The sequence below is a fragment of the Mustela lutreola genome, chromosome 3 (assembly GCF_030435805.1).
Source record: "Mustela lutreola isolate mMusLut2 chromosome 3, mMusLut2.pri, whole genome shotgun sequence".
In the NCBI taxonomy this organism is placed as follows: domain Eukaryota; kingdom Metazoa; phylum Chordata; class Mammalia; order Carnivora; family Mustelidae; genus Mustela; species Mustela lutreola.
In genome coordinates, this window is record NC_081292.1 from 143,901,009 (window position 1) to 143,926,121 (window position 25,113).

Below are 25,113 nucleotides of genomic sequence, written 5' to 3' on the forward strand. Positions count from 1 at the left end.
TTGGCCCAGTGGCTTAAGCCTCTGTCTTCGGCTCAGGTCATCATCTCAGGGTCCTGGGATCCAGCCTGGCATTGGGCTCTCTCCTCAGCGGGGAGCCTGCTTCCCCCTCTCTCTCTGCCCCTCTCTTCCTACTTGTGATCTCTCTTTCTGTCAAATAAATAAATGAAAGCTTTAAAACAAAAATAAAAACAAAAAACCCCAGAGTCTCTATTCCTAAAATGGGCCTTAAACTCATGACCCCAAGATCAAGAATTACTTGTTCTACTGATTGACCTAGCCAGGTGCCCCCCAACATACTGTTTTTAGAGTAGTCCATTCATTCATTCAACATACATATGCATTGACCACATTTTAGGCTGTATACAAGGGTGCATATGTACGTTGATTAAATGACTATTCTAAGGACAATGTATAGAATCCCCTTATTCTTCAAATCAGTAGGAAACCACAATGTTCATAAGAAGAACTAACTTTTTAAAAACTTAAATCCCCAACAATTCTACCTATAAAGTAGATATTTTTTCCATTTGTTGACAGTAAAATGGCTTGCACAGATATCCCTAGTTTAGGGTTTGAAAGTACCTTCTCAATTTGAGACATAAAACAAACATTGTTTTTTATTTTTGTTCCTTCTTTTTCAGTCTGTGCCTTTGTGTTTACAGAATACTTAGCCATATTTATCATGATTTGTTTAATGTATTTAAAAAAATTTTTTTTTTTTTTAAGTAATCTGCTTCCAACATGAGGCTCAAATTCATGTCCCCAAGATCAAGAGTCATATGCTCTACCGACTGAGCCAGCCAGGCTCCCCTACCATGATATTTTAAAGATTGAGAAGAAGAAATATGAATTCAAAAGTTAGTAAAATGCTTTTTGTTCATATATTTTGTTTAAAGAAGCATAGTATAACCGAATAAAGCATTCAGGTTATTAAACTTGAACATTTGTTCAGAGATAAACTTGAACCAAAACCACAAGAAGTCATTTAGTCAGCATGTAATTATTTTCATGTACATTATACTGGGAACTATTTTGGCATAGGGTATAACAGTGAATGGGATGGACAAGGTCCCGACATATGGAGGGAGATAGACAATAAATACCTAGATTTTTAAAATAAGATTTCAGGGGCGCCTGGGTGGCTCAGTGGGTTAGGCCGCTGCCTTCGGCTCAGGTCATGATCTCAGGGTCCTGGGATCGAGTCCCACATTGGGCTCTCTGCTCAGCAGGGAGCCTGCTTCCCTCTCTCTCTCTCTGCCTGCCTCTCAGTGTACTTGTGATTTCTCTCTGTCAAATAAATAAAAATCTTTAAAAAAAAAAAAAAAAAAAAAAAAAAAATAAAATAAGATTTCAGGTAGTGATAAGGGCTGTAATGAAAATAAAACAGGGTAATGTGTTTGATAGAGTGTGTTTGGAAGCTTTGTGTTAGCCAGAGTAGTCACAGAAGGCCTTTGGAGATTGAACTTTTTTTTTTTTTTTTTTTTTTTAAGAGAATGGACTTTTGAGCTAAGCCCTGAATAATGAGGATGGGCCAGTCTGCAAAAAACTGAGTTTAGAGTAGTCCAGGCAGGAAGATGCTTGAATGCGTCTGCAAGGCAATTAACAGCCTTGGTTTTTTCTAAAACTGTCAGGTCAGTGTGGTGGTTTAGTGTGCATGAGAGAGATGAACTTGGAGAAGTAGGCTGGAAGGAATTTTGGATTTTATTCTATTGTAATAGAAAGCCAAAGGAGAATTTGATCAAAGAGAGTGACATGATCTGATTTGTGTTATAATAAAATCTTTATAATGTGGAGAATGTACTGTGGGGAGACCAGAATGGAAGCAAAGAAAACAGGTGGCTGTTCATTTGGTTCAGGTAACCAATGATAGTGTTTGGGCTGGAATGGTAGCAGGAGAAATGAAAAGAACTGAACAGATTCAGGATATATTTTGGAAGTAGAGTTGATAAGGCTTCTAGTGTAGTAGATACTAACAATGAAGAAAAGATTCAAGTGAAATCGTATTAAGCAGAACCACAAATAAGCATCCCTAAACTCCTCAGAACAAATGGAAAGCAGGGAACAACTTACGATGTGATGTCTATGAAGCAGTATCTACCTTTTATTAAACTTACACATCAGCTTTTTAGATATTAATGCTAAGGAATGTTAGGATCTGTTCTGTGGTTAGGACATGTGGGAAGAAGGAAATAAAATCAGGTCCCAGTGGGTCAGGAGTCAGAGCATGTGGGACCATGGTAATTTAATGGAAAAATCACTAGTGATAGGACATTCCCTTTAGGAACAAGAATGAAATAGACCATTTAACAGGTAATTGGTATAGTTTAGGTGAGAATCACTTTTGGAAATTTATTTTTAAATTATTGAGGCTTTTGACCACAAGTTTGGGTTTTATGTTTCCTTTTCTCAGTATATTTTCATAATTGTTTGAACATGAAGTACATTCATGCATGTATAAAATCCAGAGATTTAGGTTTAAAGGTTGGTAGTAAAGTCTGTAAACTATTCTTATTTTTAAATTATCTTATTTAAAAAACATGTATGGGGTGCCTGGGTGGCTCAATCATTTGGGCATCTGCCTTGGTCCCGGGTCATGGTCCTAGGGTCCTGGGATAGAGCCCTGCATGGGGCTCCCTGCTCAGCAGGGAGCCTGCTTCTCCTTCTCCCTCTGCTGCCCCCCTGCTTGTAGGTTCTAGCTTACTGGCTCTCTCAAATAAATAAAAATCTTAAAAAACAAACAAACAAAAACATGTATAGGTAACAGAGCACAATATATAAATAATTATTATAAAAGGAATACCCATATATTTATCATCAACTTATAAGAAAGACCCAGGACATTACCTAAAACTTTGACATCTCCTTTATGTCTCCCCTGGTTCCCAGAACTTTCTTTCCTCTTTAAAATAAAATATTGTGTGTCTGAGTGGCTCAGTTGGTTAAGCGTCTGCCTTTGGCTCATTTCATGATCTCAGCATCCTGGGATCAGTCCCACATCAGGCTCCCTGGTCCACAGGGAGTCTGCTCCTCCTTCCGCTCTGCCCCTCCCCTGGCTTATGCTCTCTCTTGCTCACTATGTCCTTCAAATAAATAAATAAGATCTTTTTAAAAAGATAAAAAAATTTAAAAATTGTTTTGAGTGTATTGAACATCATATAAATTGAATCATACTATATTTACAGGTTCTTCTACTCTTCTTGCCTATTTTTTCTTCAACGTTTTTTCAACATTTGACAAAGTACCTATAGTTCATTTATTTTACTGCTATATAGTATTTCATTGTATGAATTTACTATAATTTATCCATTTTCTATTGACTGGGATTTTGTTGCTTTCAAGTTTTTTATTCTTAGAAAGGTATTGCTGTAGACATTCTTAAACCTGTCTCCTGGTATACATGTTAAAGAGTGTATTTCTATTGCTCTGTAACAAATTACCACAAATTTAACAGTTTAAACAAACACCTATTTATTATCTCTAGTTTTTTTTTTTTTTTTCCTACATGAATAACCACTTGTCCCAGAGCCATTTTTTTGAAGGGCCCTCATTTCTTCACAAATCTGCAGTGCTAACTCTATTGTATATCAAATTTACATTCATAGTTAGGTCTGTTTCTAGGCCCTATTTTCTGTTCTGTTGGTCTATTTCTATTCCTGGGCTAATACCCCACCACTTTTGTAGTAAGGCTTGAGAGCTGGTAGGACAACTCCTCTACCTTATTCCTTTTTCTCAGGAGTATTTTCTTTTTTGCCATTTGCATTTTCATATACCTTTTAAAATCAGTTTTGGTTCCACAAAAAACCTTATTGAAATTTTGATTGTTAATAGCATTAAATCTATATATCAACTTGAAGAGAACTAACATCTTTACCATATCAAATTGTCCTACTTATGAAGACCATATGTCTCTCCATTTATTTAGATCTGTAGTGTCTTTCAATGAAGTTCTATAATTTTTTTCTTGAGGGAATTGCATATTTCAAACTTCTAAATACATTATATTTTTGGTCAGTGTTATAAATGGTAAATTTTTAAATTAGATTTTCTAACTATATTTTTGCAAGTACATAAAAATGCAAATTTTCTTTTTGTATATTGGTCTTTTATTTAGCAACCTTGCCAGACTTTATCTTTAGTAGTAATAATTGTCATTTGTTTAAAAAAAAAAAAAGCATTTGTAAAGTTTGGAGGATTTTTCCATGTAGATAGATAATCATGTCCTCAGGAAACTGTGACACTTTCATTGCTTCCTTCTCAAATTTATTACACTTTTATTTATTACATTTTTCTTACTTTGCTGGCCAGAATCTCGAATGCAGTATTGAATAAAACCAGTGATAGTGGACATTCTTGTTTTATTCATGTTTATAAACAATGTTTCTAATATTTCACCATTAGGATAACATTGTAAGTTTTTGGTCACTACCCTTTATCAGGTTAATGAAATTCTCTTCCATTCCATATGTGCTAAAAGTCTTGTATATTTGATTTTTTAATCATGAATGGTGTTGAATTTAATCAGCTACTTTCTCTGTATCTGCTAAGGTAATAATAATATAATTTTTTCCTTTAATCTGATAATGTGGTGAATTACCTAAATATATTTTCTAATGTTAAAATAAGGTTTAGTTTACTTTGATAAGTTTTTGTGTTATGTTTTTTTTATACATTGTGGCATTTGGGCCTCTGGTAACTTCAGTTCTCACTCAGCTTTCTGGACTTTTGCTAGCTTTTGATCTCCAAGCATTTTTCTTTGTTTTTGGCTTAGTGGTGTATTTTAATAAGATACATACTTTTTTATCTATTTACTCTGCCTTTGGGAGTATTTTATAACAGAAGGGTTTTCAGGGTGTCAGTTCACCAAATTACCAGAACTAGAATTCCACGTCAGTATTTTTAGTGTAAAAGTTTCCATTAATGTAAGATATGATCACTACCAGCATTTCTGTCTGCTCTTCTTCTTGTCTCTCTGCATAACCATCCCCCATCCAGCTGGAAATAAGGCAGCAGTGTTGTGTAGTAGAAAGAGCGTCATACCAGAAGTCAAAAGGCACAAGTTGTAGTGTCAGCACCACCACTTAGTGAGATCTTAACCAAGCTACTTATTCTCAGGGAGTTTCATTCAACCATCCACTAGGAGGAAATACTCGGGATTGAAGTGAGAATTATATGGGTTTATAAATGTGAACGTGTTGTCAAGGGAAAGGATGAGATGCAATGATGTTGAGTACATTCTGTGTTAGGGAAATGTAATTGAAACAGAGTTTAGGGAAGGGAGAGGGTTGATTTGGTAGCACAGAGGATTTTTTTAGGGTGGTGAAACTATTTCATGGTTTTGGAATGGTGGATATATGACACTGCATTTGTTAAAGTCCATAGCGCTCTGCAGCACAAAGAGTAAATTATCTTGACATAAGCAAAATTTTAAAAATAAATAAGGAGAAATAGGGTTCTGGATAGAAGGCTGACTGATAAAAGAATCTATGCAATAACCTCACTGAAAGGGGCCAAGCTGACCTAAGTAACTTTGAAAATATGACTAAAACTAAAGGCAATAGGAACTGTACATAAGCACTCTACTCCAGATGTTAAAAGTATGAACTCTAGCTTGCTATAGATAGAGAGGGATATATATAGAAACATTTATAAAGACATGTATTTAACCAAGGTTTAGTATACCTACATGTATTTCCTTCTTTTGTCAATTGAGAGGGCCTATAGCCTAGTAGCAAGGAGCACACCCAGCACCTGGTCTGTTCTCCAAAAAAAGGAACCAGTACTCTTTGGAGAACTAGCTGATTCTAGGACTGGGTCAAGGAATATACAACATGAGCCTGCAATATCTTGTAGTACCGGAAAGTGAGGAAGTGCTCAAAAACAGAACACAATGATGGGAGTATGTCAGAAAGATACAGGAGCTAACTATAGGAGGAAGAGCTCTTCATGGCCGAAACAGGGAGAGTTTGAGCAATAAATAAAGTAGTGGTGGATAATAATCCACAGTTTAAAATAAACATGATGGGGCGCCTGGGTGGCTCCATGGGTTAATGCCTCTGCCTTCGGCTCAGTTCATGATCCCAGGGTCCTGGGATTGAGCCCCACATTAGGCTCTCTGCTCAGCGGGGAGCCTGCTTCCCCCTATCTCTCTGCCTGCCTCTCTGCCTACTTGTGATCTCTGTCGTTCAAATAAATAAATAAAATCTTTTCTAAATAAATAAATAAACATGAGTCCATACTGATAGAAACAAACGATTAAATAAGTAAGTGGGGGAGAAGAAACAAATCTCTCACACAAAAGAATTCCAAATAATTTGTGTATATACTCTGCCCTTAAAGAGGTGGAACATAACTCCCTACTCCATAAGTGTGGGCTTCCTGTAGTGACTTCCTTCTAAGAATACACTGTGGAAAGAGGGAAGGAAGTAACTTCACAGTGGAGAAACTTGTCAATCACTCCACAGCCAGGGATCAAGATTAACATCAACCCATGTTAAGTCATGTTCATACCATGAATACCCTTGATAATGATGTGATAAGAATGGCACTTTACTTCTGTGGGGTTTTTTTTCTCTCTGAAACCCAAACCCCAATCCAGTCATGAGAAAGAGGAGCATTCTACAAGATACTTGATCAGTATTCCTCAAAATTGTCAAGTTCTTCAAAAACAAAGAAATTCTGAGAAACTATTAGAGCCAAAGAGGAGCCTAAGGAGACCTAATCACAAAATATAATATGGTGCCCCAGATGGAATTCTGTGAGAGAAAAACACATCAGATGAAAACAAAGGGATTTTGAATAAAATATGGACTTAGGTTTATAATAATGTAGTAGTATTGGGGTATCCTGTCATGATCTCAGGGTGGTGAGATCGAAGCCCCACAATGGGTTGCACTCTGGATGTGGAGCCTAAGATTCTCTCTCTCCCTCTCCCCTACCCCCAATTGTGCACCCCTGCTTTCCTCTCTCTCAAAAAAAAAAAAAAAAAAAAAAAAAAAAAAAAAAAAGAAAAAGAAACTATATTAGAATATGGGAGCTCTCTGTACCATCTGTAACTTTTCTGTAAATCTAAAACTGTTCTAAAATTAAAAGTTTGCTTTAAAAATGCAATAGGAATATGGTAGATGCCACTGTATAGATGCAGCATAATGTTTAGTGGTTAAGAGGAACTCAGCGGCCTGCCTGGGTTCAGATATCAGCCTCACAACCTGCTAGCTGTGCCAGCCTGGGTATGCTAAGTAACTAGAATTTAACTTCTCTGTGCCTCATTTCCTTATCTGTTAAGTGGGTTCTTGGAGGTCTAAATGAGTTATCATATGTAAAGCACTGGAATTAATGCCTGGCATATAGCAGATACTAAAGAAATGTTTGATTCCATTTATCATTACTACTTTGTTTGGATCTTAATTTGGGGGAGCTCTGTGTTTATAGCTGAATTTTACTGAATCTCCCTTCTTTAGCATACTGATTTTTAGCTGGTCACTCCAACAGTACAGTGTCTATAATGCTTTTTTCATAGGGGGAAATTACTAAGATTATAAAGATTCTAGAGAAAGCAAGGCCAGAACTGGTGGATTGCCACCCCCAGTTTCATGCTGTATAAATAGTATTGGCCAAGTGAATGCAGATGCTACAAAACCTGGCAGGATCTACTTTTTTATGGGCATAGACATGCCACATACATAAATTCTGAAGTTAACTTTATTTGTTTTTTCAGTAGATTTACTATGGAAATGTCTACTCCCCTTTTAAGGCAAGGTACTGCCTACAGTACAAATCCCTCAGATTTAGGGGTCAGCATCTAAAATTTTCGTGACATTTGAAACAAAATGGATTGTATTATTTAAAAAATGTATATAAAAACATGTTTTAGGCCTTTTACTTCTCTGCGTGAAATACATACAAACACTGATAGGAAACTCCTTATACATCAGCAGCTCAGTTGTGATAGTGTAATGCGTAAAACAAAGAATTCGAAGTTAGGAATCCTGCTTGGACTCTGGGGTCTTATTGCTGTGTGAACAAGGCAATTCATGTAACCTGTTTGAACCTCATGTCCCACATCTGTAAAATGGTGATAACAAAATGCTTGTCCTGCCTTCCTCCCTTATAGGACTGTTGTAAGGATTAGGTGTGAAAATGAACATGAGAGCTTTTTGTGAATCGTAAAGCCTATACAAATTTTATTGTTCTAGTCATTCTCAGGCTTTTGACCAGATTAAGACTCTAATGAAGCTTTAGAGTCAGATTAGGTGTTGTACACCTTTACTTATTTAATTATGCAATAAGATGAAATCATTTGAATTTAACATGCCTTTGATGGTGTATTTTCTCACAGCACTTCAGTTTTTATGATGTTTTTCTTTGGTGTGACAAAGGAGGGCATTGTGTTTATCTGGAATTGTTTCCTTCAGGTAGCAGTTTGAGGAACTAGCCTTCAAACTCTTCACCGAAATTAGCTGTATAGAGAACACAAAAGCATATCCCTCTGATTTTTGTCTCCTTAAGACATAGACCCTATTGTCCTGGAGTAAAGCTGACCAGCAGAGGGTGCACGAGCTTTCCCAGGAGCTGGCCTCAAAGGCGAGCCAGGCAGACGGGACTGGTGTCTGATGATTAACAAGTACTATAAATGAAAAGGTTCTGGCACACCAAAAACAGTTACCAAATGGAAAGAGAGAGCAGCCATAACATCAGGTAACAATGTGGTACTTACCCACCGTAGCTGGTGAATAGGATGTTTCTAGGTAATTGGAATTTGGTATTGTAGCATAGGTTGTCTTCTATGTCCTCCTCCTACTCTTTGTCTTTTCCAGTAGTTGCTTTCCCTTTCAGGGTTCTTTGCCCCCACCTTCAGAGCATCTGCAGTTGTCGGCCTTATGTGGTCTAACAAATTGGAGGTTTTTTTTTTTTGTTTTGTTTTTTAAAGATTTTATTTATTTATTTGACAGAGAGAGATCACAAGTAGTCAGAGAGGCAGGCAGAGAGAGAGAGGGAAGCAGGCTCCCTGCCGAGCAGAGAGCCCGATGCGGGACTCGATCCCAGGACCTCGAGATCATGACCTGAGCCGAAGGCAGCGGCTTAACCCACTGAGCCACCCAGGCGCCCCAAATTGGAGTTTTTTTAAAACTAGTCTTTCTCTGAACTTTTTTGGCCGTAGGGTGTTTGGGTCCTGGATCCAACTGGCCACAGCACCCTGCCTGGGTCCCTTTACCAGGCTCTCACAAATTCCATGGCATCTTTTCCTCCATGTAAATGGGTGACCTCTAAAAAAAAAAAATGTACAGTTTTCAAGTTTTACTATCACTACTGCCCATACCATTTTTTCCCCCTTCCTTTCCAAGCATGAATCCTCTACCCATAGATATTGTGTAGAGTTTATATACTTAGCGATTATAAAAATATTTTTATGGAGGCACCTGGGTGGCTCAGTGGGTTAAGTCTCTGCCTTCCACTCAGGTCATGATCCTGGGGTCCTGGGATCAAGCCCCGAAGCGGGCTTTCTGCTCAGCAGGGAGCCTGCTTCCTTTTTTCTCTCTTCCTGTCTCTCTGCCTACTTGTGATCTCTGTCAAATAAATAAATGAATAAATCTTAAAAAAAAAAAAAAACTTTTGGGGCGCCTCCACAGGGAGCCTGCTTTCTCCCCTCTCTCTCTCTCTGCCTGCCTCTCTGCCTACTTGTGATCTCTCTCTGTCAAATAAATAAAATCTTTAAAAAAAAAAATTTATGTTTCCTGAGTATAAAGGTTATTTGGGTTTACTTACAAAGAAAAAGAAAAGAACATTTTGGGGACATATTGAAACAATAGAAGGATCTCCCTGAGTCTTTCAAGCAGAGAAAACTGTAAATTCTTCCAGACTTTTTCTATGCATATGTGTATTTGTTTTTATATATATTAATTTTTAAAAATGAGATCTTACTATAGCTACTATTCTGTACCTGATTTTTTCCCCAACCTAATAAATAATTGACTTCTTTCCATATCAATAAATTTAGGTTTATAAGCATCATTTTAATATATATAATTATTATATGTATATTTAAATGTATAGGATTGGGTCCTGCAGTCCATCATGGGGCCTGATCTCACCACCCCAAGATCATGACCAGGCACCCCCCTAACATAGTTTCTGTATTATTAAAATCTTATATTATCATGACAATTTGTTATAATTAATAAGGCAATACTACTACATTATTATAAATCTAAGTCCATACCTAATTCAAATTCCCTTTTTCTTCATTTGATGTGTTTTTCTCTTATACATGTATGTGTGTGTGTATATATATATATATATATATATATATATATATAATGGATATATAGTAATTTAGTCAGTTTTTTTAGTCAGTTTTCTAAAGATGAGTATTTAATGGCCTACAGTTTTTCAGGATAATGTACAACAATGCTGTAACAAATTCTTATATACTGGTCTGCCTAGGTGGCTCAGTTAGGCATCTGCCTTTGGCTTGGGTTGTGATTGCAAGGTCCTGGGATCAGGCCCCACATGGGTCTCCCTGCTCATCGGGGAGCTTGCTTCTCTCCCTGCCTCTCCCTTGTCTGCCTGCTCGTGCTCTCTCTCTCTGCCAAATAAATAAATAAAATCTTTAAAACAAAAACAAAATCCTTATATTCTTCTGATTATATTCTTAGGATATATTTCTAGAAATTGAATTTTCCATCAAATTTATTCTTTAAGAATTTTCATATATATGGGGCATCGGGATCACTCAGTTGGTTAAATGTCCGACTCTTGATTTTGGCTCAGGTCATGATCTCAGGGTTGTGAGATCAAGCCCTGCATGAGGCTCTGTGCTGAGTGTGGAGCCTGCTTAAGATTTTTTTCTCTCCCCCTGCCCCTTTACCCCCTTAAAAAAAAGAATTTTCATAGGTATTGCCTTTCCTCAGGAAAGGTCTTTCAGTGCAGTCTCCCCTAATAATGTGTGAGGATGCTTGTTTTTGCACATCACTGATCACAACATTTCACTTTGCCAAAATGGTAAGACAGATACTTAAGTAAGCCATCATATTCTTTTTTATTTTTATTTTTATTATTTTTATTTTTCTGTGCTGAGTGTGGAGCCTGCTTAAGATTTTTTTCTCTCCCCTGCCCCTTTACCCCCTTAAAAAAAAGAATTTTCATAGGTATTACCTTTCCTCAGGAAGGGTCTTTCAGTGCAGTCTCCCCTAGTAATGTGTGAGGATGCTTGTTTTTGCACATCACTGATCACAACATTTCACTTTGCCAAAATGGTAAGACAGATACTTAAGTAAGCCATTATATTCTTTTTTATTTATTTTTTATTTTTTTTATTTTTTTTAAAGATTTTATTTATTTATTTGACAGAAATCACAAGTAGGCAGAGAGGCAGGCAGAGAAAGAGAGAGGGAAGCAGGCTCCCTGCTGAGCAGAGAGCCCAATGCAGGACTCGATCCCAGGACCCTGAGATCATGACTTGAGCCGAAGGCAGCAGCTTAACCCACTGAGCCACCCAGGCGCCCCCATCATATTCTTTTTTAAAAGAATCAATGGACTTTCCTTCCTCTGTGTCACCCCAGAAAAATTAGTCTAAGGCAGTGGTTTTCCAACTTTTTGATCTCAGGACTCCTTGACACTGAAAAATTATACCAAGAGCTTTTATTTATATGGATCATAGTTGTCAATATTAATGTATTAGAAATTAAACCCAAGAAAAAATGTAAATATTAAGTAATTTAAAAATAACAATAATAGATCCATTGCATATTAGCATGAATGCCATTTTTATTAAAAGTATTTTTTTAGTCTTTTTTCTTTTTCCAACTCTCTTTTTTTTTTCAAAATCCTTTTCCAAAAGAAAAAAAATTAATGAGAAGAGTGGCATAGTTTTACATTTTTGAAAATCTCCTCAATATTTGGCCTAAGAGAAGATGACTGGATTCATTTCCTTTCTTATTTTTTTTAAAGTATGTTTAACATAGAATGTTTTATTAGTTTCAGGTGTACAAGATACTGATTTAACAATTCTACACATTACTCGGTGCTTACTTTGATAAGTGTAGTCACTGTCTGTCACCATGCAATGTTATTATGGTATTATTGACTATATCTCTTGTGCTGTACTTTTTGTCTCTGCAACTTATTTTATGACTACAAGTTTGCACCTCTTAATCCTCCTACCTCTTTCACTGGATTCTTAGGCTTGTTTCTTCATTGAGTTGTTTATGATATATTGTTCTGGTTTATATGCATGAAGAAAATCTGATCTCATGCAGAAATGTAAGTGCTTAGGGATGCCTGGGTGGCTCAGTCAGTTTAGCGTCTGCCTTTGGCTCAGGTCATGATGCCAGGGTCTTGGAATCGAGTCCTGCATCATGCTCCCTGCTCAGCAGGGAATCTGTTTTTTCCTGTCCCTTTGCCCCTTCCCCTTGCTCATGCCCTTTCACTCTCGCTCTCTCTCAAATAAGTAAGAACTTTAAAAAATAAAATTTAAAACAATGTAAGTAGTTAGAAAGAGGAGGAGTACTTGAAAGGTCTCTTAGGATGAATGAGAATATTCTTTGATACTATACTAAATTCCAATAGGCAGTAGTTTTGTAAAGGTTAATTACAATATAACATTTGAAACCATGTCAGTGAACTTTTCATATTCTGTTACATTAAAATCCTTTGACTGTCTTGCACTTTGAATAGATCTTTTACCCAGGCATGATTTTGTGATATCATGTGTCTCATCTGGAATATATTGGTTCACTGAGCTATGCAGTTGACACATTTCATTATACCGTATCAAAAATACCTTTTTCTCATCGGAACAGTGTTTAAGTGTCAGAAAGCTGTTAAGCTCACTGTGGTAGGCACAAGTTTTCTAGAATTCTAATTTTTTGCTTAAAAGCTTGAATTTTATTAATGGCAACAAGTGGTGTCAGTTGTTTTCCTGACAGGCTTATTTTGTTTTTGAGAAAATGCCAAAGTAAAAATGGTGTTCCATGAATACAATTTTTATTGCTTCGTCAAAGAAATGCTTAAGTGAAACTGGCTTTTTTTTTTTCCCTCCTGTCATTGCATGGTTGGTGAAGAAAATAGTCACCTGCAGTATAGTTTGGTGCAACTGCCTTGATTCAAATGAAGATGCCAGCAGCTTTATCCGCCATTGCCTGAGCACCATAGTGCAACTGCCACCACTGTAAAAAAATATATATAATATGTTGACATTATTATGAAAATAATTCTGACCTCTTGAAGACCCCCTTAAAGTGTTTTGGACCTCTAGGAATCCTCAGATCACACTCTCAGAACCTCTAAGGTAATTGTAGAAACCCATTCTCTAACCAGAAACTGATGTAGCAATAGTTTGTGCCCTCAATTTCTGGCCAGTGAAATCTGAGAGTAAATGTGTTGAGGAGCTTGTGAGAAAATTTCCCCATTCCTACAAAGATATAAGGAAGAAATGGTCCTTTTCTTCCTCTGGATATTACCATATTAGTTGTGATACCTGGAATTGCTGCAGCCATTTTGTGGCAAAGGAAACCAGCCTTAGGGAGGAAAGTAATCCTGTTAAGAGCAGGATAGAGAAATGACAAGAACCTAGGTCCTTGCTGACATTATAGAACTAAAGATGAAACCACACCTAGAGCTTACCCAACCTCTGGACTTCTAGTTATGAGAGATATTATTCTCAAATTATTTAAGCCAGTTTGGATAGGGTCTTCTGTTACTTGCCATTGGAAGCATCCCCCAAAACATTTTTTGTTAGCGTGATGAATATTTTTTAGTGTCTGGTGGCCATTTGCATTTCTTTTGTGAATGTTTATTGGTGGCATTGGTGTATTTTGTACTGAGGTCATTTCTAAATACTTCCTAACATTCCTTAGTATTTTTAAAGCATTCCTTACATATTAGTAATACATTGTAGTGTTTTGCAAGTATCTCCACCAGAGTCTTCTATAGCATATCCTCCCATACATCTTTTAAGCAATCTATTAGTCTTTTTCTTTCCTTTTTTACTTTATAGCTTTAGTATCATGTTTAAAAGAGTCTTTTCTACTCCCACTTTTAAGTAAGTATTCACCTGTATATTTTTAGGCCTATTGAGTATTTTTTACATTAAAAACTTAAACTTACCTGGAATTTATTTTGGTGTTAGGTATAACATAGGCATATAACTTTATTCTTTCCAAAATAGGTAGCCTTTTTCTTTCTTTCTTTTTTTTTTTAAGATTTTTTTTTTTTAAGTAATCTCTACACCCAAAATGGGACTCAAACCTACAACCCCAAGATCAATAGTCCCATGTTCCACTGACTGAGCCAGCCAGGTGCCCCTTTACTTCTTTCCATTCTTTTTTCCCTTCCTCCCTCCCTCCCTCCCTTCCTTTCTTCCTTCCTTCCTTCCTTCCTAGTTCTAGTGTAAGGTGGGGCTCAAACCCACAACCCCAAGATCTAGAGTCATATGCTCTCCTGACTGAGCCAGCCAGGCTCCCTGGTAGTGCATTTTCTTAATATACTTTTTTTATTAGTCCACCTTTAACCACTGCTTTGAAATACTAGCTTTATTACAAGAATTCTTCCATACATTTTACCCTAGTTTGTGGACTATCTATCCTGTTTCACTGCATTGACTGTATAACCTGGCACTGTAGACAGAAGATATACTTGCTTTATAGTGTATTATAATGTCTGGAAGGGTAAGCTCTTCTCTACCCCCCTTAACCCAATCCTACCACAAGTAGCATCACTGTTTCCCTTCCAGTATTTTCCTGGCACTTCCTACACATTTATTCTTCCAGATGAACTTTTAAATTATTTGTTCAAGATCCTCAAAAACATTTTTTGGAATTTTGAGTGGCATTTCTCTAATTTTATGGATGGTTTTGTTGAGAATTTGCATTTTTACAATACTGAATCTTCAGCTTCAAAAACCCATATATTGTCTTCCTATTTATTAAAATTATCTTCCACGTCCCTCTGTAGAGCTGTATAGCTTTCTTCCTATCAGTCCTGTATATTTCTGGCTAAGTTTATTCCTTCGTATTTCATATTACTTTTATTGCAGTCATAAGAGGAATCTTTTTTCCTATATATTCTCTATTTTTGCTATTGATATTTGTTAAAAAAAAAAAACTTACAAAAAAAATTCAGCTCTTATTTCCAGATAGTTTTGGCTTCTTAAAAAACAGTAAGCACAAAGGACACTATCATTTGTGGTAGTACAATGTGTACTGTGTGATTTATGAGGTATGAGGTTCTGCTTAAAGAAACAGAACATACCAGAAACTATATCTCAATGAGCATGATCTTTCCAAGCTGGTTATATTGGGAGTCTATATTTTTCTGGCAAAAAAACCCCACAACAACTGACTCAAAAAAAAAAAAAAGGTATTATCCTAAAGCAAAGGGTTTGACACCACTAAGGGTATGAAAAAGAATCAATAAGCTCCAATCAGAGAAAGACGGTAATCATCTGGTTCCACTCATATGAGGAATAGAAGAAACAACACAGAGGATCATAGGGGAAGGGAGGGAAAACGTAATGGGAAGAAATCAGAGAGGGAGACAAACCATAAGAGACTCTTAATCATAGGAAACAAAATGAGGGTTGCTGGAGGGGAGGGGAGTTGGGGGATGGGGTAACTGAGTGACAGGCATTAAGGAGGGTATGTGATGTGATGAGCACGGGGTGTTACATGCAACTGAGGAATTGCTGAACTCTACCTCTGAAATTAATGATGCACTATATGTTGGCTAATTGAGTTTAAATTTAAAAAAATAAAAATTAAAAAGAATCAGTAAGCTTGCTAGAAGGATATTTTCTGAAAATGGAATTTCAGAGATGTTTATTACTTTAATAAGTAGTAATCCCTCAAAGTGACTTACTTGAAGGGTCAACACTTATTTTGATGCACAGGTTTACTTCTTAAATAGCATCACTTTTTAGACATGCTTAGTGTTACCAGGTGGCAAAGAAATGGCTGACAGGTTTTATGTGGTTTTGTTGTTGTTGTTTTAAAAGAATCATCATTTAATCATACTGTTTTTATATTAAATAAGATTCATGTTGCCCCAGGCAGTATGGATTGGCAGTGTTTCAACTGTTGGGAAAATGGAATTTGCCAGTCTTCTAAGATCATTTAAAATAAACAAATTTCTTTTCAACCACATTATGGATTTAAAAAGCATGTGTGGGCTAACCTTGTATCTTAATCACCATTTTAAATGTCTCTATAGAAAATGTGGTGCTGGGCTCTTAGCAGTTGAGTTACAGATGATGTTAGAAATAAGACCTTTTAGGGCGCCTGGGTGGCTCAGTGGATTGAGCCGCTGCCTTCGGCTCGGGTCATGATCTCAGGGTCCTGGGATCGAGTCCCACATTGGGCTCTCTGCTCAGCAGGGAGCCTGCTTCCCTCTCTCTCTGCCTGCCTCTCTCCCTACTTGTGATCTCTGTCTGTCAAATAAATAAATAAAATCTTAAAAAAAAAAAAAAGAAATAAGACCTTTTAGGTTGAAGATTACTGAGGTTTCTTTACATGATGTGATTCTTGAAGGTTAAGAATATAATACTCTCTTGTGATGCCTGTCTGGCTCAGTCAGTAGAGCATGCAACTCTTGATCTCAGGGTTGTGAGTTCAAGCCCCATGTTAGATGTAGAGATTACTTTAAAGTCTTTAAAAAAAAAGAATATAATATTCTCAATTATTTTTAAGCAACTTGCTATGGCATTATTATTCATGGACTTCAGAAAATCATTCTTAAATTTACTGATTTTTTTTTTTAGTTTATATAATTTCTTGCAGTAAGGCTTATTAGGAAGGGAATGTTCATATTTTTTTATTTCTCTGGGTGAAGAGTCCGGCTGTAGGTCAGAATCCTATGCATGGTATTTCAGACCTGACTACAGGCAATTACAAGACTTTTCCTGGAAGGCCTAACAGGAGGAAGCTGCCATTTTCACCGCCAGTGCATTGCAGTTTTCTGGGGGGATTGTAGTCAAGGCTCCCCTGGGCAGTCATGCTCAATAATGGGGACTGCTGCTGAGATACTTTCTCCACTTTGGCTCAGTACCATTCCACTCCTTGCTCTTCTACCCCCACCACCAACCCCCTTCTAGCCCATGGATCTATGGAAAGACAGGAGACAGTTTCCCCCATCAGTGCTGCATCTACGTGATCCTCACCCAGTGCCGTTCCACAGGGAAAAACATAACACTCAGAGCTGGTGCTTCTCTTTGCCTCTTGTTTGCCCTGTTGCAGTAAGTAAAGGCTTGACTGTTACTTTCAGTTTGGCTTGTTGTCTTCATTCCCCACCTCAAAACCTGATTGCTTAGCAGTGGGAGGTGGGAATTTTTTGTGTGATACATTTTTTTCCTTTTCAGGCTTTAAGGGGTGCCATTTAGAAATGTTTCTGGAATTCACCAAATAGTAACTTGACTTTACATTTGTGAAGTACTATGTAGTTTATAGTGTTCTGTGCAAGAACTTTGTAACTTAAGAATTATCTGCATTTTACAAATGAGCCAATAAGTTCAGGCAAAGTAAGTGACTTTTCTAAAAGTCATGATAATAGAGGGTTGGACCAGGACTTGAATTTGAGGCTTCTTATATACTTGGTTCAGCACTTTCTACTTTACTTCCCTACTTCACTGGTAAATTAGTTTTTTTACCTTCTTGGGAAGCTGGGACTACTTTAAGTCTGTTTAAGCTAAGCAGCACAAGCTAAGCTTGGTGCTTTGGTGTCCTTGAAGCCCTGTGGAAGTTGTAAGATGAACCAGACTAATGATAAAAACAATAATATCAGCTAAAGTTTATTGAACACTTACTGTGTGCCCAGCAGTATGTCACATATATGTGTTACATAGATCACCTTCTCTGACCTTCCTAAATCTTCAAATAATCTTATTAGCCACATTTTGAGGAAATTGACATTAACAAAGTTAAATATCATATCATAGGTTGTGTGGTAGCAAGTCGCAGAGCCTGGATTCAACTTAGTCCAAAACCTTTGCCTCTTCACCTGAAATTGATTTCCGAGAAGACTTGAGGTGATTCTACCCTACTTTGGGGGTATTTCAGCTATTAAGGAGAAATAAGAGGAGAATTCTCTGGAACAGAATCTCCTAATATAGTATTTCTTAATATTGAAAAATGTATACACCTCCATTAAAAAGAAAAAAAAATTCTTAGGCCCCTGGGTTGACTTAAATTGACGTATTGTTACACAAATCTAGGTATAAGCTCCGTGTTCAAGTATAAAGTATATAAGCTCTTGTTCAAGTATAAAATCAAAGGACAAATGAGGGACTTTTGGGTGGCTCAGTCACTTAAGCAACTGTCCACCTTTCCTCAGCTCAGGTCATGATCCCAGGGTCCAGGGATAGAGCCCCACATCCAGCTCCTTGTTCAGTGGGGAGTCTGCTTCTCCCTTTCCTTCTGCCTTCTGCTCCCCCTGCTTGGGCTCTCTCTCTCTGACAAATAAGTAAATGAAATCTTTAAAGAAAAGTACAGATATAATCACAAAGCCAATAAAATTCAAATTTCCACCATAATGTGACTGCTGATGTGTTACCATAACCCAGTTGTAGCTCTCATTATTAACAAGGTACTGACCTCCACCACACAGGTTCTTTTGACTTTAGCCTATCTTTACTATTGTGCGCTATGTGTCTTCTCAATTCCCTCACCACTTTTCTCAGTTTGAAATACTGCAGAATCTTTGACAGTATATTCAGATGCATCATCTCCATATTATATAGCTGTGCTGCTTGTTGCCAACAAGATCATAAATGCAGACATAGGTGCTGAAATCAAGTAGCAGTGATACATTTGCTCCTTTTGATTTTATTTTTAGATCATTATCATAATATAAACATGATTTTAATAAATTGTCAGAAAAAAAATTGTCAGTAGGACCTGAGTTTGACAAACCCTGTTTGTTCTTTTGTTTTTAAATGTGTGTGGGGTCTTTTTGGTTTTTTTTTTGTTTTTTTTGTTTTTAAATAATCTCTACACCCAGCAAGGGCCTCTAACTTACAACCCCAAGATCATGAGTTGTATGCTCTACTGACTGAGCCAGCCAGGCACCCCAAACCCTGTTTTTTTTTTTTTTTTAAATAATTTTTATTTATTTATTTATTTGACAGACAGAGATCACAAGCAGGCAGAGAGGCAGGCAGAGAGAGAGGAGGAAGCAGGCTCCCTGCTGAGCAGAGAGCCCGACGTGGTGCTCTATCCCAGGACTCTGAGATCATGACCTGAGCCGAAGGCAGCGGCTTAACCCACTGAGCCACCCAGGTGCCCCGCCCCAAACCCTGTTTTAATAGATGTGTTTGTTACTGAAGAGCAAGGAATGGAAATCTATTATAATGACCTTAAGAAGGTTAAAATGAGGTGGTGAATGGCAGTCCATGTTTTAGCTTTTGTCTACTCTAAAGTGTTTTTATTTCATAGGTGTTTATAAACTTGTGGTTCTTTCTAGCCACACTTAAGAGCTTCTCATTCCAAGCAGGATTTCCTTCTCATTGTTACAGTGTCACAGTTTTTGTTACTAGGTGACATGGGTTATCCAACTCAGAAGGCCTAATTACTAACCAGTAGGTTCTATTTCTCTTCTCTTCCCCTTATTTCTTTTCTTTTCTTTTTTTAGATTTTATTTTTAAGTAATCTGCACATCCATCATGGTGCTCTGATTTACAGTCTTGAGAGCAAGAGTTGTATGCTCCACTGGCTGAGCCAGCCAGGCGCCCCCTCCTTTCCCCTTATTTCTATTTACCCCAGACTTAAGCCACATCATGTCCATCAGCTACATCTCGCTCTCCTCCCTCCTTTTCCTCTGTCCTCTTTATTTTTCATTTCTGGTCATTTTGGGCTTACTTTATGGTCATCATTTATATTCTCCCTCAGTTCCACCATCTTAAATCACCACTACTTTTTGTACTACCAGCCTGGACAGGCCTAATACAGATAAAAACAAATATATTGCCCCCAGACTGCCAGATGGTAGAGGAAATCATGTAACGGGTCTGTCAGGTTACTTCTAGTTGCAGATAATAGAAAACTCAGATTGGCTTAAATAATTGAGGGAATGTATTGGCTTAATAACTGAAAAAGCCAGAGGTGGGTTGGGCTTCAAATAAAACATAACCCAGCTGCTTAACAATGGCACTGAACTTCCTTTTATCTTTCCAGTTTTCTTTCCTCAAAGTTAGTTTCATCCTAAAGTTGTACCATTGTGAGACCTGGCCACTCAAGTCTCTAAGATGGCTTTTGTTGCGTACTAAACTGTGACCCACCCCCACCCCAATTCATACCAAAACCCCAGCCCCCAGAATGACTGTTATTGGAGATAGGGCCTTTATGAAGGTAATAAAAGTTAAGTGAGGTCATAATGATGGGCCCCTAATCCAATAAAATTGTGTCCTTACAAGAAAGAACAAGATACCAGAGAGATTTTCTCTGTCTACAGCATGCAAGAGGGAAGGCCATGTGAGGATGCAGCTGTCTACAAGCCAGCAAGTGATACCTCACCAGAAACCAACTTTGATACCAGTACTGTGAGAAAATAAATTCTGGTTTTGGTCATGTCTCCGTGTCTCTACAGACTCAAAGATCTCAAATCCATGAGCTATTAATGGAGAGTGAGTGGTCAGGAGGCAACCAGTAAGTGGTTGCTAATTTGAGTTGCAACTTCAGTTGGGCCAGTTAGCTGTTAACATTCCTTTACTCAAATGTTGTTAGTTTTCTTTTCCATTTTTTTTCTCTGTTCCTCCCTCAAGTTCCCTACCGTGCAGTCTCTTTACACAAGGATTATAACATTGGGAAAGGACTTCCACTACAAACGTACCTGTTCTCACTCGTGAGAGAATGAAATTGTTCTAGACACCTTATGTGACTGACACATTTTTGGTGTCCCTTCCCTTCCTCCCACTTCTTTTTTTTTTTTTTTAAGATTTTATTTATTTATTGACAGAGAGAGATCTCAAGTAGGCAGAGAAGCAGGGAAAGAAAGAGATGGGGAAGTAGGCCCCCTGCTGAGCAGAGAGCCTGATGTGGGGCTCGATCCCAGGACCCTGGGATCATGACCTGAACCGAAGGCAGAGGTTTAACCCACTGAGCCATTCAGGTGCCCCCCTTCCTCCCACTTCTTAAAGCTTGTCAACAATTTATCTCTTTCCTTTTTTTTTTTTTTTAGATTTTATTTATTTATTTATTTGACACCGATCACAAGTAGGCAGAGAGGCAGGCAGAGAGAGAGAGAGGAGGAAGCAGGCTCTCTGCTGAGCAGAGAGCCCAATGCGGCTTAATCCCAAGACCTTGAGATCATGACCTGAACTGAAGGCAGAGGCTTAACCCACTGAGCCACCCAGGCACCGCTTCCATTATTTTCATTATATTTTTCAACATTGGATTTTCTCTTATTCTACAAAGATGCTTTAAGATCTTTGCAACTTAACAAATACTCTTCTTTGATTAGGCAACACCTCAAGATGTGCTCCAGCTTCTCTCTTTTCCTTTCTACTGCCTGTGATAGTTATCTACATTTACTACCTTCCCTACACTACCCCATTTACCTACTTATTCCTCAACTCTGCCTTCTGCTGGCACAGCAGGGTTTTTGTTGTTGTTGTTTTTAAATTTTTTATTTTTGTAAACATATATTTTTATCCCCAGGGGTACAGGTCTGTGAATCGCCAGGTTTACACACTTCACAGCACTCACCAAAGCACATACCCTCCCCAATGTCCATAACCCCACCCTCCTTCTCCCAACCCCTCTCCCCAGCAACCCTCAGTTTGTTTTGTGAGATTAAGAGTCACTTATGGCTTGTCTCCCTCCCAATCCCATCTTGTTTCATTGATTCTTCTCCTACCCACTTAAGCCTCCATGTTGCATCACCACTTCCTCATATCAGGGAGATCATATGATAGTTGTCTTTCTCTGCCTGACTTATTTCGCCAAGCATGATACGCTCTAGTATCCATGTTGTCCATCCATGTCTAGTATCCATCCATGTTGTCGCAAATGGCAAGATTTCATTTCTTTTAATGGCTGCATGGTATTCCATTGTGTATATATACCACATCTTTATCCATTCATCTGTTGATGGACATCTAGGTTCTTTCCATAGTTTGGCTATTGTGGACATTGCTGCTATAAACATTCGGGTGCACGTGCCCCTTTGGATAACTACGTTTGTATCTTTAGGGTTGTTGTTGTTGTTTTAAAGATTTTGTTTATTTATTTGACAGAGAGATCACAAGTAGGCAGAGAGGCAGACAGAGAGGGGGGGAGGCAGGCTCCCCTCCAAGCAGAGAGCCCTGTGTGGGGCTCGATCCCAGTACCCTGAGATCATGACCTGAGCCGAAGGCAGAGGCTTAACCCACTGAGCCACCCAGGCGCCCCTGGCACAGCCAGGTTTAAAACATTTTGATAAAGGTCAAAACCGATTATTTATTTTTAATTTCTCTTTTTTAATATTCTTTAATATTGATCACATAAGCTGGCTCCTCTTCCTCTACCTGTCTCCTAAGTTTTGTGTTACCATGAGTTCCATCAGTCTCATTTTCTTTCTCTATCAGTTCATCATGACTTCATCTACCACCTGTAAACCAGTGACTTGCCTCCCAAATCGACATCTCTACCAGTGCCTGCCAGTTACGTAAATTCATCTCCAACTGTCTGTTGGAAATATCCACATAAATATACTGTGGGATCCTTAACACTTGTCATGTGCAAAATGAACTTACTGTCTTCTTTTCCCTACCACCATCCCACCATTACCTACCTTTTTTCTGAACTCTGTCTTGATTAGTCTCATCCTCTACCCCGCTACCAAAGCTAGAGATCTTGTTCCATATCCAAATATGCAGCTTCATCCTACGTATTTGGCTTCATCCTACTTCCATGTCTGATCATTTCAAAAGATCTTATTGATTCTGCTTCTGAAGTGTGTCTTGACTTAACTCCTTCTGTATCATTTTGTCTTCTCTAGTTCCCATGATTTCTGACAGATTCTTGTTATTTGGCACCCTCCTTTAATTAATTCTATATAGGAGTGTTTCTCAGTCATTGATGTGCACCAGGATCACATGAAGATTTAAAAAGCTGTACATGCACAGTCCCAGAGCTTTGATTTTCACTAGTCTGGTATAGGACCGCATGTTTTGTAGTATAAAACAATCATAACAATCTTTATAAAATACAGATCTAATCATATGGCTCACCTGTTTAAAACTCATCAGTTGTTGTCAGTGCCTACAGAAACTGCCTAGGGGTGCCTGAGTAGTATAGTCAGTTGAGCTTCTGACTCTTAGTTTTGGCTGGGGTCATGATCTCAGAGTCGCGGGATCGAGCCCCAGCTCAGGCCCTATGCTCACCATGGAGTCTGCTTGAGACTCTGTCCCTCTCTTCCTCATCCTCTGCTGTTCCCTCCCATGGGCTCTCTCAATCTGTCTCTCAAGTAAATAAATAAATCTTAAAAGAGAGAGAGAGAAAGAAAGAGAAAGAGGAAAGAAGGAAGGGAGGGAAGGAGGGTGGAAGGGAGAGAGGGAGGAAAAGAAAGACAGCCAGACTCCCTAGTCTGGTATAAAGACTCCTTATTATCTGGCTCTGGCATAAATTCCCAACCTTATAAATACCTCCCCATCCCCATGCTCACCTGCCCCTCACATCATAAGCTGTAAGAATACAAAGTTAATTTTTTTTTTAAGATTTTATTTATTTACTTGACAGAGAGAGATCACAAGCAGGCAGAGAGGCAGGCAGAGAGAGAGGAGGAAGCAAGCTCCCTGCTGAGCAGAGAGGCTGATATGGGGCTCGATCCCAGGACCCTGGGATCATGACCTGAGCTGAAGGCAGAGGCTTTAACCCACTGAGCCACCCAGGCGCCCCCCAAAGTTAATTTTCTAATATAAGCTTTTAATTTTAGAACAGTTTTAGCTTTACAGAAAAATTGTGAAATTTGTATAACTACCATATACTCCATACTGAGTTTCCCCAACTATTAACATCTTACATTAGTATGGTCACAGTTAATGAACCAATATTGATATATTTCTGTTATCTGTTCACTAAAATACATAGTTTACTCAGATTTCCTTAGTTTTCACATATCCTTTTTCTGTTCTAGGCTCTAAGGACACCACATTGCATTTTTTTTTTTTTTGGAAGACTTATTTATTTGAGAGAGAGAGAGGGAAAGAGAGCATGAGCATAGAAGGAAGGGGCAGAGGGAAAGGGAGAGAGTATCCCAAGCAGACTTGGAGCACGGAGCACAGAGCCTGATTGAGGGGAGGGTGCTCAATCCCAGAACCCTGAGATCACAACCCGAGACAAAGGACACTCAGTTGACTGCACCACCCATTGCAACACCACATTGCATTTTAGTCATCATGTCTCCTTAAGTTCCTCTTGGCCCTTACAGTTTCTCAGATTAAATTGCTTTTTGATGACCTTGACAGTTTTGAGGAATACTGTTCGGTATTTTATAGAATGATCCTAAATTGGGGTTTGTCTGATGTTTTTCTTATGATTAGACTGGGGTTATGGATTTGGGGGAGGAAGAAGAACACAGAGGCAAAGTGCCATTCTCATTATATCCTATCAAGAGTACATGCTGTCAACATGACATCCACTATTGATGTTAACTTTGATTACCTGACTGAGTAGTGTTGATCAAGTTTCTCCAGGGCAGAGTTAAGTTTCCCCTCTTTCCTACTGTACTCTTTAGAAGGAAGTCACTATGTGTAGCGCACACTTAAGGAATGAGAAGTTATGGTCCACCTCCTTGAGGATAGAGTATCTACATAAATTATTTGGAATTCTTCTGCCTGGGAGATTGTCTGCACTTATTATTTCCTGCACTTATTATTTATTCAATCAATCATTTATATCCATATGGACATACAGATACTTTATTTTGGGGATCATAACCCAAAACTATTTTGTTGCTCAAAGTGTTTCAACTTTGGCCATTAGGAGCTCTTTCAGTTGGCTCACATGTCCCTTTGACGTACCTCTGTCATTGTGGGGTTTTGAATTTTGTTTGTATTGTTTTCTTTTTGATTACTTCCTTACTTTCTGGGACTAAAAGATGCTTCAGGCTCATCTTGTATATTCCCTGCCTTAGGCCTAGCTAGCATTTCTC

At 38.1% G+C, this 25,113-nt stretch overlaps 1 protein-coding gene across 7 annotated transcripts in view; it reads left to right on the forward strand.

Moving 5' to 3' along the window:
- METTL8 (methyltransferase 8, tRNA N3-cytidine) overlaps positions 1–25,113 on the forward strand; it is an 85,742-nt gene that overhangs the window by 2,445 nt on the left and 58,184 nt on the right. The window contains exon 1 of one of the 7 annotated variants that reach the window (XM_059167054.1): positions 8,574–8,694. The exons of the other annotated variants lie outside the window; for them this stretch is intronic. The gene's annotated coding sequence lies outside the window, so the exon portion shown is untranslated. Of the gene's footprint in view, positions 1–8,573; positions 8,695–25,113 lie in introns of those variants that run through there. 7 annotated transcript variants of the gene reach the window in all.